The 10673-nt window shown below is 44.8% G+C and overlaps 1 pseudogene; it reads right to left on the reverse strand.

Annotated features, from left to right (window-relative positions):
• Positions 1-278: 278 nt before the first annotated feature.
• Positions 279-959, reverse strand: LOC104861550 (annotated as a pseudogene).
• Positions 960-10673: the final 9714 nt, after the last annotated feature.

Genomic DNA, 10673 nt, shown 5'->3' on the forward strand with positions numbered 1-10673 from the left:
TATATATATTTTTTGTATATATATAGTCATATGTATTATAAATATATTTTTCATGTTATTCTTTGCAAACCCAACGTAAGAAAAGCAAGATCTGTTATATAGGTAGCTACTGAAAACAAAACTCAACAGTGAAGAGATGAACTTTTAGAATTTTTACATCCTAATGAGCATGCTGGCGATCAGCCAGGTGTCCCTCTCTGTGAATCAATACCAAAGGATTAAGAATTGAATAACCAATGGTCAGAAATTCTCGAATATTTATTACCATGGAATGATTCTCAAAACTTATACATAGGGCAAGAACACAATCTATCCAATAAAAGAAAAGAAAACAAAGCATCAGAAGAAGAACACTTTGGGCAGCTTTGATTTCAGGACGGGTTTTGTAGATAAGCTTGCTGCTCTGAAAGTGGAGAATACGCTGGTGGTGCTTGTGGAGAAAAAATGCCATGTAGCCACTGGCCCCACCCATGACGCCCTGAAACAGCATCCCTTACTACCATGAGGATAACAAAAAGTGATCTTATTTTTTAATTTTGTGGTTGCAAATGACAATAGTCACGCTTACTGAATTGTGATATATTCATGCTGGTGCTTTTGACGCAATGAAGTAAGTTCATGCCGATCAAGGAATTGAGAACCCAGAAGAAGAGAAGTAGGAGAAGAATATGCCACACAGTTCTGGGCTTGAGCCTCCTCCACCTGTAGTGTCTGGGACTAATGGTGGCAGCCTGGACCACTGTGAGGAGAGTGCTGGTGCAGATGGACAGGCCCCGTGCCACCCTCTCCACATAAGCCACAATCTTGCAGCCTGTGTCATCCAGGAAGTTTCTAACACCAAAAGTTGGTATTATCTTTGGTACTCCTTTGGAAACAACCATTATGATATTTGTAAAAGCCAAGTGGATAATAATAAAGTGTATTGATTTGCTTTTGGCACCTCCTCTAACATTGTACATATTATTCACAAAAACAAAAATGTTCCCTATAATGCTAAGTCCAGCCAGAAAAACATAGATTGTGCAGTTGGCAAGTTTGTAAACCATTTCTATCTTCATGAACAGAAAACTTGCATCTGGCAAATACAGTTTTGAAGAAACACCTGCAATGATGGTAGGTATCTGAAAAAAATTATTTAATGTCATAACCTACCAGTATAGGAGACACAGATGTGACACATGAAACAGTGTTGAAGTTTGTCCTATTTTTATAGCACTCTTTGTGGTTATTCTATGTTCTATGAAATAAGGTCTTCCATACTAGAATTTTAAAAAGCCAAATTTTCCACTCATTTAAGAGCTGAATTTTAGTAAAATGAACTTACTTGTTCAAAGCACTGTGCCAACAAACGTACTTTTTAAAAATCTCTGTGTTCAGACTCCCTTTGTTTGATTCTAAGACTTGTGCTTTCCTCTCATCGGATTCCAAAGCCTGAGGCTCATATTTAACTGGTCTGCCTTCTACACCCCACACACACAGACCTTGTGAAATCCCGAGGTGTCACTTTTCAGCATCACATCCTTGTAGCCACATTGAATCTTTCTACACTATCTCTTTGGCAGTTCAATAGTCTGGATTATTTGTTTCCCAAGTTTTAGATCCATGATACCTGCCTCTTAAAATTTCTGTATTTTTAAATCTGGAGGTTGAACTCGGGACCTTGTGCTTGCGAGGCAGGTGGCAGAACCACTGAGCTAAATCTCCAGCCCCCAAACTAACTCTTTAATTTCACTCCTCCAAGATATTTATTTCCATTTCTAGTACTCACTGATCAGTCTAACTGCATAAATTTTCCTGATATGGTACAATAAATACAGAGTTTTTAATGAAACAATATATATGTCACCTGGCTGTCCCTGTCAGGCAAGTCCAACTAGTGTCCTGCCACCCAGCCCATAATTTTCAGTAGCGAGAAATTATCTTAGGCCATATTCATATACATATGAATGTATGTATCTGAGAATTTTATCTATTTTGAAGGAAATTCTAAATGGAGCACCAAAATAAATACATAAGGTATAGACTGATGGTTGGACACAGAAGATATCATAGTACTTTTCTCTACAAGGGTCTTAGAAAAGGTCAAGGTTCACAGTACAATCAGGGCTACTAAGGGAAGCCTGGATCAGTTCTGGATCTGTTGATATTTACTGAGGTAGATTAGGAAGGGTGGGGAGTAGTAAAGTGCAGTGTGCTATCTTCAGATGAGGGCAGTTTATGGATGAGGGATTCCAAATAATGTGGGCATGTAGCATCAGAGGCTGCGACATCATTAAGGCGAAAAGAAATCCCTCCATAGGGGGAACTAATGGTGTCCGCAGTCTCTGCCTGGCCTGGCGAGAAGCAGTGATGCCAGTTCACCTTGGAGCCTGAGGGCACCGTGCAGCTTTTCCAAACCCATTAACAGCAGGCTGCTTTGGTTGCTATCAGCCCACTGAAGACACCTGCACTTAGGTTCCAGGATCCTGCTCAGCATATCATGCAGGCCTGAGAAACAAAACTAAAAAGTAGAACTAGGAGAGACACACAAAGGTGACAGGATGACCAATGTGGGTGCAAACAACAAAGGTGCTGGCCAGTCCCAGGCACTGAATTTTACTGTCAATCAACTGCAGTGAAGGGGAGCTAGGTGCAGTTTCTATGGAAATTAATGTAAACTAGGCTACTAAAGGACAAGACAAACTATCTCACCTTAGAATAGACAAAATACATGGTTGTAATTAGTACACTGTCCTTCTGGTGTGAATGTTTTAGTTGTGGGAATGGAATTTGGGTGGGAGTTACTCAGATTGGTACCCAGGTTTCAGCAGGAATCACATCCATAAACAAGCCAAGTGTGGGGTTAACTCCTCACAGCCTGCACTGGGCATAATCAGTTTTACAGTCCCCTGCCTCAGCCCAAGATGGTATCAATTTCAGTCGTGCCTGGAGATTTCCTCTTTCCTTTCTCAATTCTCCATTCTCATTTCCTACTCTGAATGTTATGGCAAACATGATCACTTCCTGAATTAATTAAGTAAGGATGTCTCACTTATCATCATTGATTTACATGTGTTCCATTTCCTTGCAATACTTTTCTATAAGCCTCCCATCTGCTTACTACTACATATTAAAGGATGGCTTTAGCATTCTCTTTCCTAAAGATCCATGCACCATGAATGGCACTATCTAAGCCTTGTACACAGTATTGACCACAATTAGTTCATGATATTAGAGATATCCTTTGAAAAATGGGACACAATGCAAACAGCAATTATTAAAGAAAGCTGGGCACTATCCCAGATAACGAAACATAATAGATTAAGATACAAGGTGCAAGATAGCAGATTAAGTAATCCATCTAGACTGCAAGTTGCTTCAAGTTTAGTCAGAGATTGCAAGCTATTAAAAAGACCACACGCAAAATTCATAGTACGGATTCTCAAAACCAAAGGATCATTTCCGTCCTATTAGTAGGCATGGGTGCATGAGAATGAAGTTGGATTTCACTTAGAGTATAATATCATGTGTTAAATGAGGGAAGCATAACTGAAGAGTACAGACAGACACCTTCATGTTACAGACAAAGGCACACAGTGGACAACATAATGGAAAATAAAGAGGTGCCATGCCTTCAAAATCAGGAAACATAGTCTGTAAACATAGTTTGTAAAAGCTAAAATTGCGTTCAGGGTCATAACGCTGGGAAATTAGGTGGAGAAGGATACCATTCTCCCCCGTTGGCTGGAGACCCTTTCTGTTACTCTAATATTTCGAGACCCAGGTGAGGATCTCATGCCCAGACCCAGCACTCAGCTCTGGGGTGACAGCAGCCCCTGAATTCAGGGACAGGGGCTCAAGCATTCTGGGGGCGATACCCGCTGGGACTGGGCCCTGTCATCTCTCTGAGCCCAGGGACGGAGCTTCAGATGGCAGAAGATCAGGGAAGGTTCTTGGCTCAGGGCCTCCTCTTCCACTCCCTCCAGGCATACAGAGATGAAGGTTTCGTAAGAAACGGACCTGGCACAGGTGAGTATATGAAAGGCTGCTCAGGTCTGCTCACCTTGGCAGAGTGCTGCACATAACTCCAGGTCAGTCGTCCTGGCCAGGTGCGGCTCTGGTCACATTTGTCCCTTCAGCACTGCCAAGCGCCTGGCCACTAGAAACTGTCACCAGGACTGCAGTGCTCACTGGTGTCACCTGTCAGGGGAAGAAACCCACTGAGCATCTCCTCCCTCGGGGACAGCTTCCCCTCTCTCTCCACAATTACCACATCTGTTTAGCTCAGAAGTTATCTCAGGCCTCATTGGAGTGTAGTGTAATTATTTTTCTAGGGAGGACGCGCAGTGAGAAAGGAAACTGCTACCTGAGTTGCTCTGGCTCAGTTCTCCCATTTCACCAGAACTCCCCTTACCTCCCCCAAGTTCCATGCTGTTAGCAGAATACGCATTAGCTTCTGAAGCACAGCACAAGTCGCTCCCTTCCTTCTCAGAGCCTTCTTTAAACAAAAGAATCGACTAAGGAGTGACAGCCTTCCCAGGACCCTGCTTTCGTTTCCCTTCCTATTAGGGCCTGGACAGGACCAAGCCCCTTGCTCTGCCTGCACACGTTGGGCTCACACACTCCTGGCCTACACCACCTCCCGACAAACTAGCCCTGCCGCTAAATCTGTGCGCAGCTCTCTGATTCGTGCCCACCCAAGATGGCCCCTCTGTCTGCGAGGCATGCAAGCCCTAGAGAGGACCCTTCCAATCCCGATGCAAAGTGATGAAACAAAGTTGGACTCAGGCCTGAGATATGAGGTGACAATGGCGCACTTTTCCAGTTGTGTGACAAGGGCAGAGCTGCCCCAGGGTAGGGCCTGGTCCCTGTCTTCCCCTATGTGCTGGGTGACTGTTTCCTCATCACCGAGAGTGCACCTGGCCCATCAAGGAGGCTGAGATGCTAGAGCCCTGAGGGAAAAATCAGCCTGGGAAGTGGGAGAGGTCTTCATTCCATTATGTTTCAGTGGTAAAATTCAGACACAGAGAAGTTACATTGTGTACAATGTAGGTACAAGCAAATGAAAGTTGAAAACTAAAAGTCTGTTTTCCTCCTTCTAAAAGAAACATTTCTTTCTTTCAAAGCACTTGATATAGAATACTTATGCACAGATACATTTTCATTATGTACAGATATATTTTCTTTATTCATATAGTTGTTCTTTTTGGACATCAGCTCTCATAGTATCACCCAGGCTGAACTCCTCAGGATCCCCCTGCCTCAGCCTCTGAAATGATTGGGATGACAGGCATGTGCTACAGCCACCAGCTGTAGATTATTTTAAATCTGTACATTGTTTTTGCTGCTTTACAGCCTGAGCAGCCGTTTCTGGAGCCCTGGGCACTATGAGGCAGGTAGTCATCACGGAAGACAGGGCCCTGTCTCTGGCCTACAGGACTGGTGCCAGATTCACCGGGCTCTCTGCTCAGAGCTGCATTCTCCTCCTGTCAACAGTGTGCTGTGTGGTTTTGAGTTAAGGCAATTAATGAGCACAAAGAGTGGCCAAGTGACCTGCAGGTGAACTCAGGCTGTGTGAGTGTGACAGGTGCGACCATCAGCCCTCTTCCCGAGGACACGTTGCCCTTCTCTGGAGCCCTCTCTGGAGCAGGTCGCAGTGGATCACAGGTGCAGCGTGGTTCTCTCCCTCGATTGGGCATCTCTGCAACAGTTCTCCAATGACGTGGTCACGCTGGAGCTGGGCATTTCCAGCAGGGCTGTTATTTTCTCTCTACTATAATAATAGATGCTTTCTGTGCCACAGAAACGTCCTTGTCTAGTTGTCTGTCCTGGACACACAGAGACAATCTCCAATCCTTCCGCACGGTCAGAGGACCTGCAGATCATTTTCAGGTCTCTACTGTGGGCTCCACAGCGGGGAATGTGCACCGCCAAGGCATTCTCTGTTCTTGCTCTGTCTTCACCGATTTCCCTCACGTGGATTCTAGCAGGTGAAAGAGGTGTTCTGAGGGTGGGTTAGTGCAACATTTCTAATGGGGGTAATATTGGGACAAAACAATGATACAGATGAAAAATGTGCAGTTCGAAATCATTGTGCTGCTGTACCTGTTCCTCCCTAGCCCATTATGTGAATATTATCCTCATTTTCTTAATATTTACAATAACAACAATAGCTGCATTATATTTAAGGCTCCCGACATGCCAAGCCCTCCTCCAGGCAATGACACATCGATCAACTCACTTGGACTTTCTAACACACTGCAAAGCAATGTAAATACTCTTTCATATATAATGAAATTAAAGAGACCACTAACTTTCCACGGCCTCTGTCAGCTCAGGATAATTGTCAGCTTTGTTATATTGGAATACAGACTTCTATATCTAGTCTCCATTAACATTTTGTTATATACAGCACAATAAGACTCACATATGTTTCAAGCATTTTTGATGTCCATTTCTTTCCTACACTGGGCATTCATGATTTCCATTGTCTACCTGAGATTCTCTATTTTTTTATCAGTATCTGTTCTAGAGTCACTAAATATGTCTTCATTCCATGCCTATAGTTAATAGAGACATTATTTCTGCTTTGATTTTTTTTCTAGAACCTCATTCTCCTGCTCTGTGACTCCTGCTGCTACCATTTCAGAGTCCATGTGGTTGGTTTTCAAACTGTGTCACCTCCTGTCCCTCTCTGTTTGCCTTTGGTGAACTGGAAAACTGGGGATGCATCCTACTTCTCATTTTTTATTATATTGTTTAATTTCTGCATTGACACTGGTAAATTGCCTATGGTAGGTATCTTGAGAGCAACTAGTGAGAATCCGTAAGAAATCACTACTTCTCACAGGTACCTCCATACATATATGCTTTTTGGGTTTTGAGTCTGTTGCAAGATCCTACCACTTCAATTTATTGGGAATGTGCCATTTTTGCCTCTGTGTCCTAAGCCCTGGTTCTTTGGCCCTGGCCTATTATCTGGGGTTGTGACAGCCTTGACCACCTGACTGAGCTTATGGTGAGAAAAAGAATGAGACAAGGCAAAGGTGTACTGCATACAGGGGGGTCGGGGATGGTCAGAGCTCTTTCAAGGCTAAAACCGTGAGACTGTGGAATGACCACCATCTATTGATTATACAGCACTGCAGAGTCAAAATGGGCTTGGGAACAGTGTTTGAAACACTGATATGAGGTGGGATTGTAAAAAGAGGAACAGTGATGTGGAAGGGAGGGTGTAAGCAGCTCCTAGAAACCTGGACCCAGAAGGAACTGCACATCACTGCAGTCCTCCTGTTCAACACTGCACACTTCTTGTAGTTAGTGTCAGGAAGTTTTTGGTTCCTCAGAGTATGGGGCAGCAGGGAGAGGGCAGAGCTGTGCCCTGGGACAGAAATGGAACAGAAGGAGCCTTTTCCCCTGGGTAGACTGGCACTCGTGACGCTGACATCTTGACAGCAGTGGGAGCTGGGCAGGAGCCCTGGGACTCAGGAAGGATAAACAGGGCCTGGTGGTGCTGCTCTGCAGAACTCGCACCCTGAACTGGCTGCACAGGCTGCACAGGTGAGTGCCCCTGACTCTAAGGACTGCGGCTGCCTTGAGCTGCAGAGTGGAAGCTGGGGAGGCAGGCAGGCAGGGGCAGGCAGGGAGAGAGGGGAGAGCAGCTCCCACCTGATATGGAGAGGCAGGTGCCAGGACCCAGGTAGAAGATAGCCCATCCTTGACTAACTCATGTCCAGAAACTCCATCTCACTGGTGTGCGGTGGAACCCTGCATAGCAGCAGGACTGATGCAGGAGCCTGAAGCTGCTCTCTTTATAGCAGAGAGGGAGGAATGGGCTTTGGGGCCTCACTGACCTCTCAGCCTCACTGTGTGGGAGCGCTTAGTAGTCTTCACAATCTCCACACTGCCTGTGCTTCCTCTACACCAGTGAGGGTATTCTAAAGCTATATTTCTTATCTCTAGTGCCCACCTGTCCTTTCATGCCTTCTTTATGATCACTGTGTTTATTCTGAATATTCCTTTCCCTAAGCACAAAATCTAAGACACTATATTTATTTGGAACTAGGGTAAACAGACAGGAGGACACATGGTAGCTCTCACAACTCATTCATTCACACCCACTGGTCACCTCTTAGCTCTGTACCCCCAGCTCCCTGCACTCTCACGATGAGCCTCACAGCACACAAAGCTGCCCAGCATGCACACAAGAACCTGGAATCACACATGCCTAGCAGAATTGGTAAAGCTGTGCAGGCAGGGATTGGCAGGCTGGGGTCTGAGAGTCACCATGCCTGGTCTTAATTTCTCAAGTTGAATGGCATCTCTTAAGTTATACAGAATCTGGAACCCACCCACCACTTGTTACAGAAAGCCATGACTTGACTACGTTCACACAAAGTATTTTTTCTATTTCTACAGGCCAAAGGGAAGAAGCTTATGGAGTCCTGTGAAAATATACACATAGAGATCTCTCTCCAGCAGCCCTGCAGCAGCTATCGGTGGGTGACTTCTCCAGTAAAGGTATGACACTCCTCATGCAGCAAGAAAAGCTATTTTTCCTGTTCCATGATCTCTCATTTTACCCAAGAGAAAAGAGAGCAACAGTATAAAAATTTCTGCAGTAATGAGCAGCACACCTGTTTTATCTCGGAGGCCTGGTTCCAGTCTTTCCATCTGCACCCCCTGCCTCCTGGGTGTGGCCCAGGCCAGCGCATCAGTGCAGGATCACACTGTGGAGAGAGCCCAGACCACAGCCTGCCTGGCATCTTCTGTTTTGGATCTTTGCTTTTCTGATGCTCTCCAGCTTGCTCCACTGTGTCGCAGAAGGCTGTGGTGTGGAAGCTCGGGGGCTGCAATGTACGTGGGCGTTGTTCCCTGTTCCTGTCCAGGTGCAGATGGTTTATTATCTCTCTCCTGGCTCTTCCGGACACTCTCATCCAGAGTTTCGTGGGTTGGAGCAGAGAGCACATGGGCTTCTGTCCCTGTGAGCATCGCAAGCCTCTGCCCTATCTGCCCAGCTCCAGGTTGGCAAGCAAATCCAGCCCAGGAATGAGAGCTGTGCTTGGTTCTCTCACTCAGGTGCCTGCTTCCTTTTCTTTATTGCACTTTCTTCCTCGACATAGATGCTGTCTGCACTTCTAACTCCATAATGCTAAGTACTACAAGGCTTTTGCCCTGGTCAAGCCTGTCTCAGCTGCTTCTTGCTCATCAGCAGCTGTGCACATGGCTCCCTGTTGGCACACTCCCAGGATGTCAGGAGAATGTCCTCCTAGATTGACTCCTCCAGAAAGTAAAGGTGCATCATTAGTTACAGTTTAGCCCGGCACAAATTAGCAGTGTCACAAAGAGTGGGCCCCAGTATAGTCCTTGAGAAGCAAAACCAAGACACCATGGGCAGATATTAGGGCAAGCGCCTGTGAAAGCAAAGGAATCTAAGAGAGCATCGCTGCCCCTCTCAGAGTGGGACGGTGCGAGACAGAGGGGGCAGTGGGCACATTCAGGACAGTGTAGGGTGGGCTGAGTTAAACACGGGGTCCTGAAGCTCAGTGCAGCCAGCACAGCAGTCCTGAGTCTCCCATGAGCCTCCTCTGTCCTCGCATCCCTGTGCTTTTATTAATGGGTTGGAACCCATGTGGGAAGCTCGGCCTCAGTGTGGACACAGCACAGTATTTCAGACAGAGCCACAGGCTCCTGACCAAGTGCTGCTGCAGGAGTATTCTGCAAAATGCAGATTTTGTGTCTCACATCAGTGGAGTACTTTCATCATATTCATTTCTTTTTATAGTAGCCCACGACCAGGCAATCACATCTGCTTCCTGAGCTTCAAGAATGCTGGAAAGACAATTTTATTCCACAGCCTTTTTCACTGTTCCTCTGCATGTCATTTGTCCTCATGCTGGTACCATTATTAATCCATGTGTCTTCTTATTAGGGAAAAATAGGAGAGAGCAGCCACCAGGATGAGAAATATGTCTGTATGGAAAGCAATTCTGTGTCATAAGTTTCAAGGAAATATTGCGCATACTTTTATTGACAAAGGAATGTGAATTTTTCAGCAGCATTTGCTATGTATCATCCCTGAGAATTTTGTTTCCTGGCACAAGATAATCTGAAATCTCTAAGTAAAAAGGATAACAAAGTAGACTGATGATCAAGAACAGCAGATGCATCAGAGTGCATCAGACGGATGAAGGCCATGCAGCTTTAAGAAGGTGGGAAATTCTCAATGTACCACAGTACATAGATCTCCAGAATACACCACAGAACTTGAAAAGCAAAGCTCATGGCCATTTGCATATTTGCTACTACTTTGAGAAAGCAAGAAGGAACTGGATGAGCTATTTCTAAAGCTTCAAATGTGAATGGTGGTACTTGAACCACAGAGGGAGCCTAGAAATTGCAGCATTTGTGAGGGAAGTTTTAGGTTTTCCAAACATTGGAGTGCAATTACTATTGGAAAATTATGTGATTTAAACTTATTCAATAATGCTGTGCATTAGGAAATATCACTGACATTCAAGTTACTAATGAGGATTGTATGGCAAGAAGCAAATAAATTTTAAAATGCAACTCAATAGACTAATTAAGAAATCATTTTTGCAAAAGAGACAAAAGAGGAATTATAAAATAAAATCTTGCATTTATTTAAAAAAAATTAACTATATGCAGAAGAACAGCATTGCCAAACATGAAAA

The sequence above is a fragment of the Fukomys damarensis genome, unplaced genomic scaffold (genome assembly GCF_012274545.1).
Source record: "Fukomys damarensis isolate Sample0158 unplaced genomic scaffold, DMR_v1.0_HiC HiC_scaffold_10, whole genome shotgun sequence".
Taxonomy (NCBI): Eukaryota; Metazoa; Chordata; class Mammalia; order Rodentia; family Bathyergidae; genus Fukomys; species Fukomys damarensis.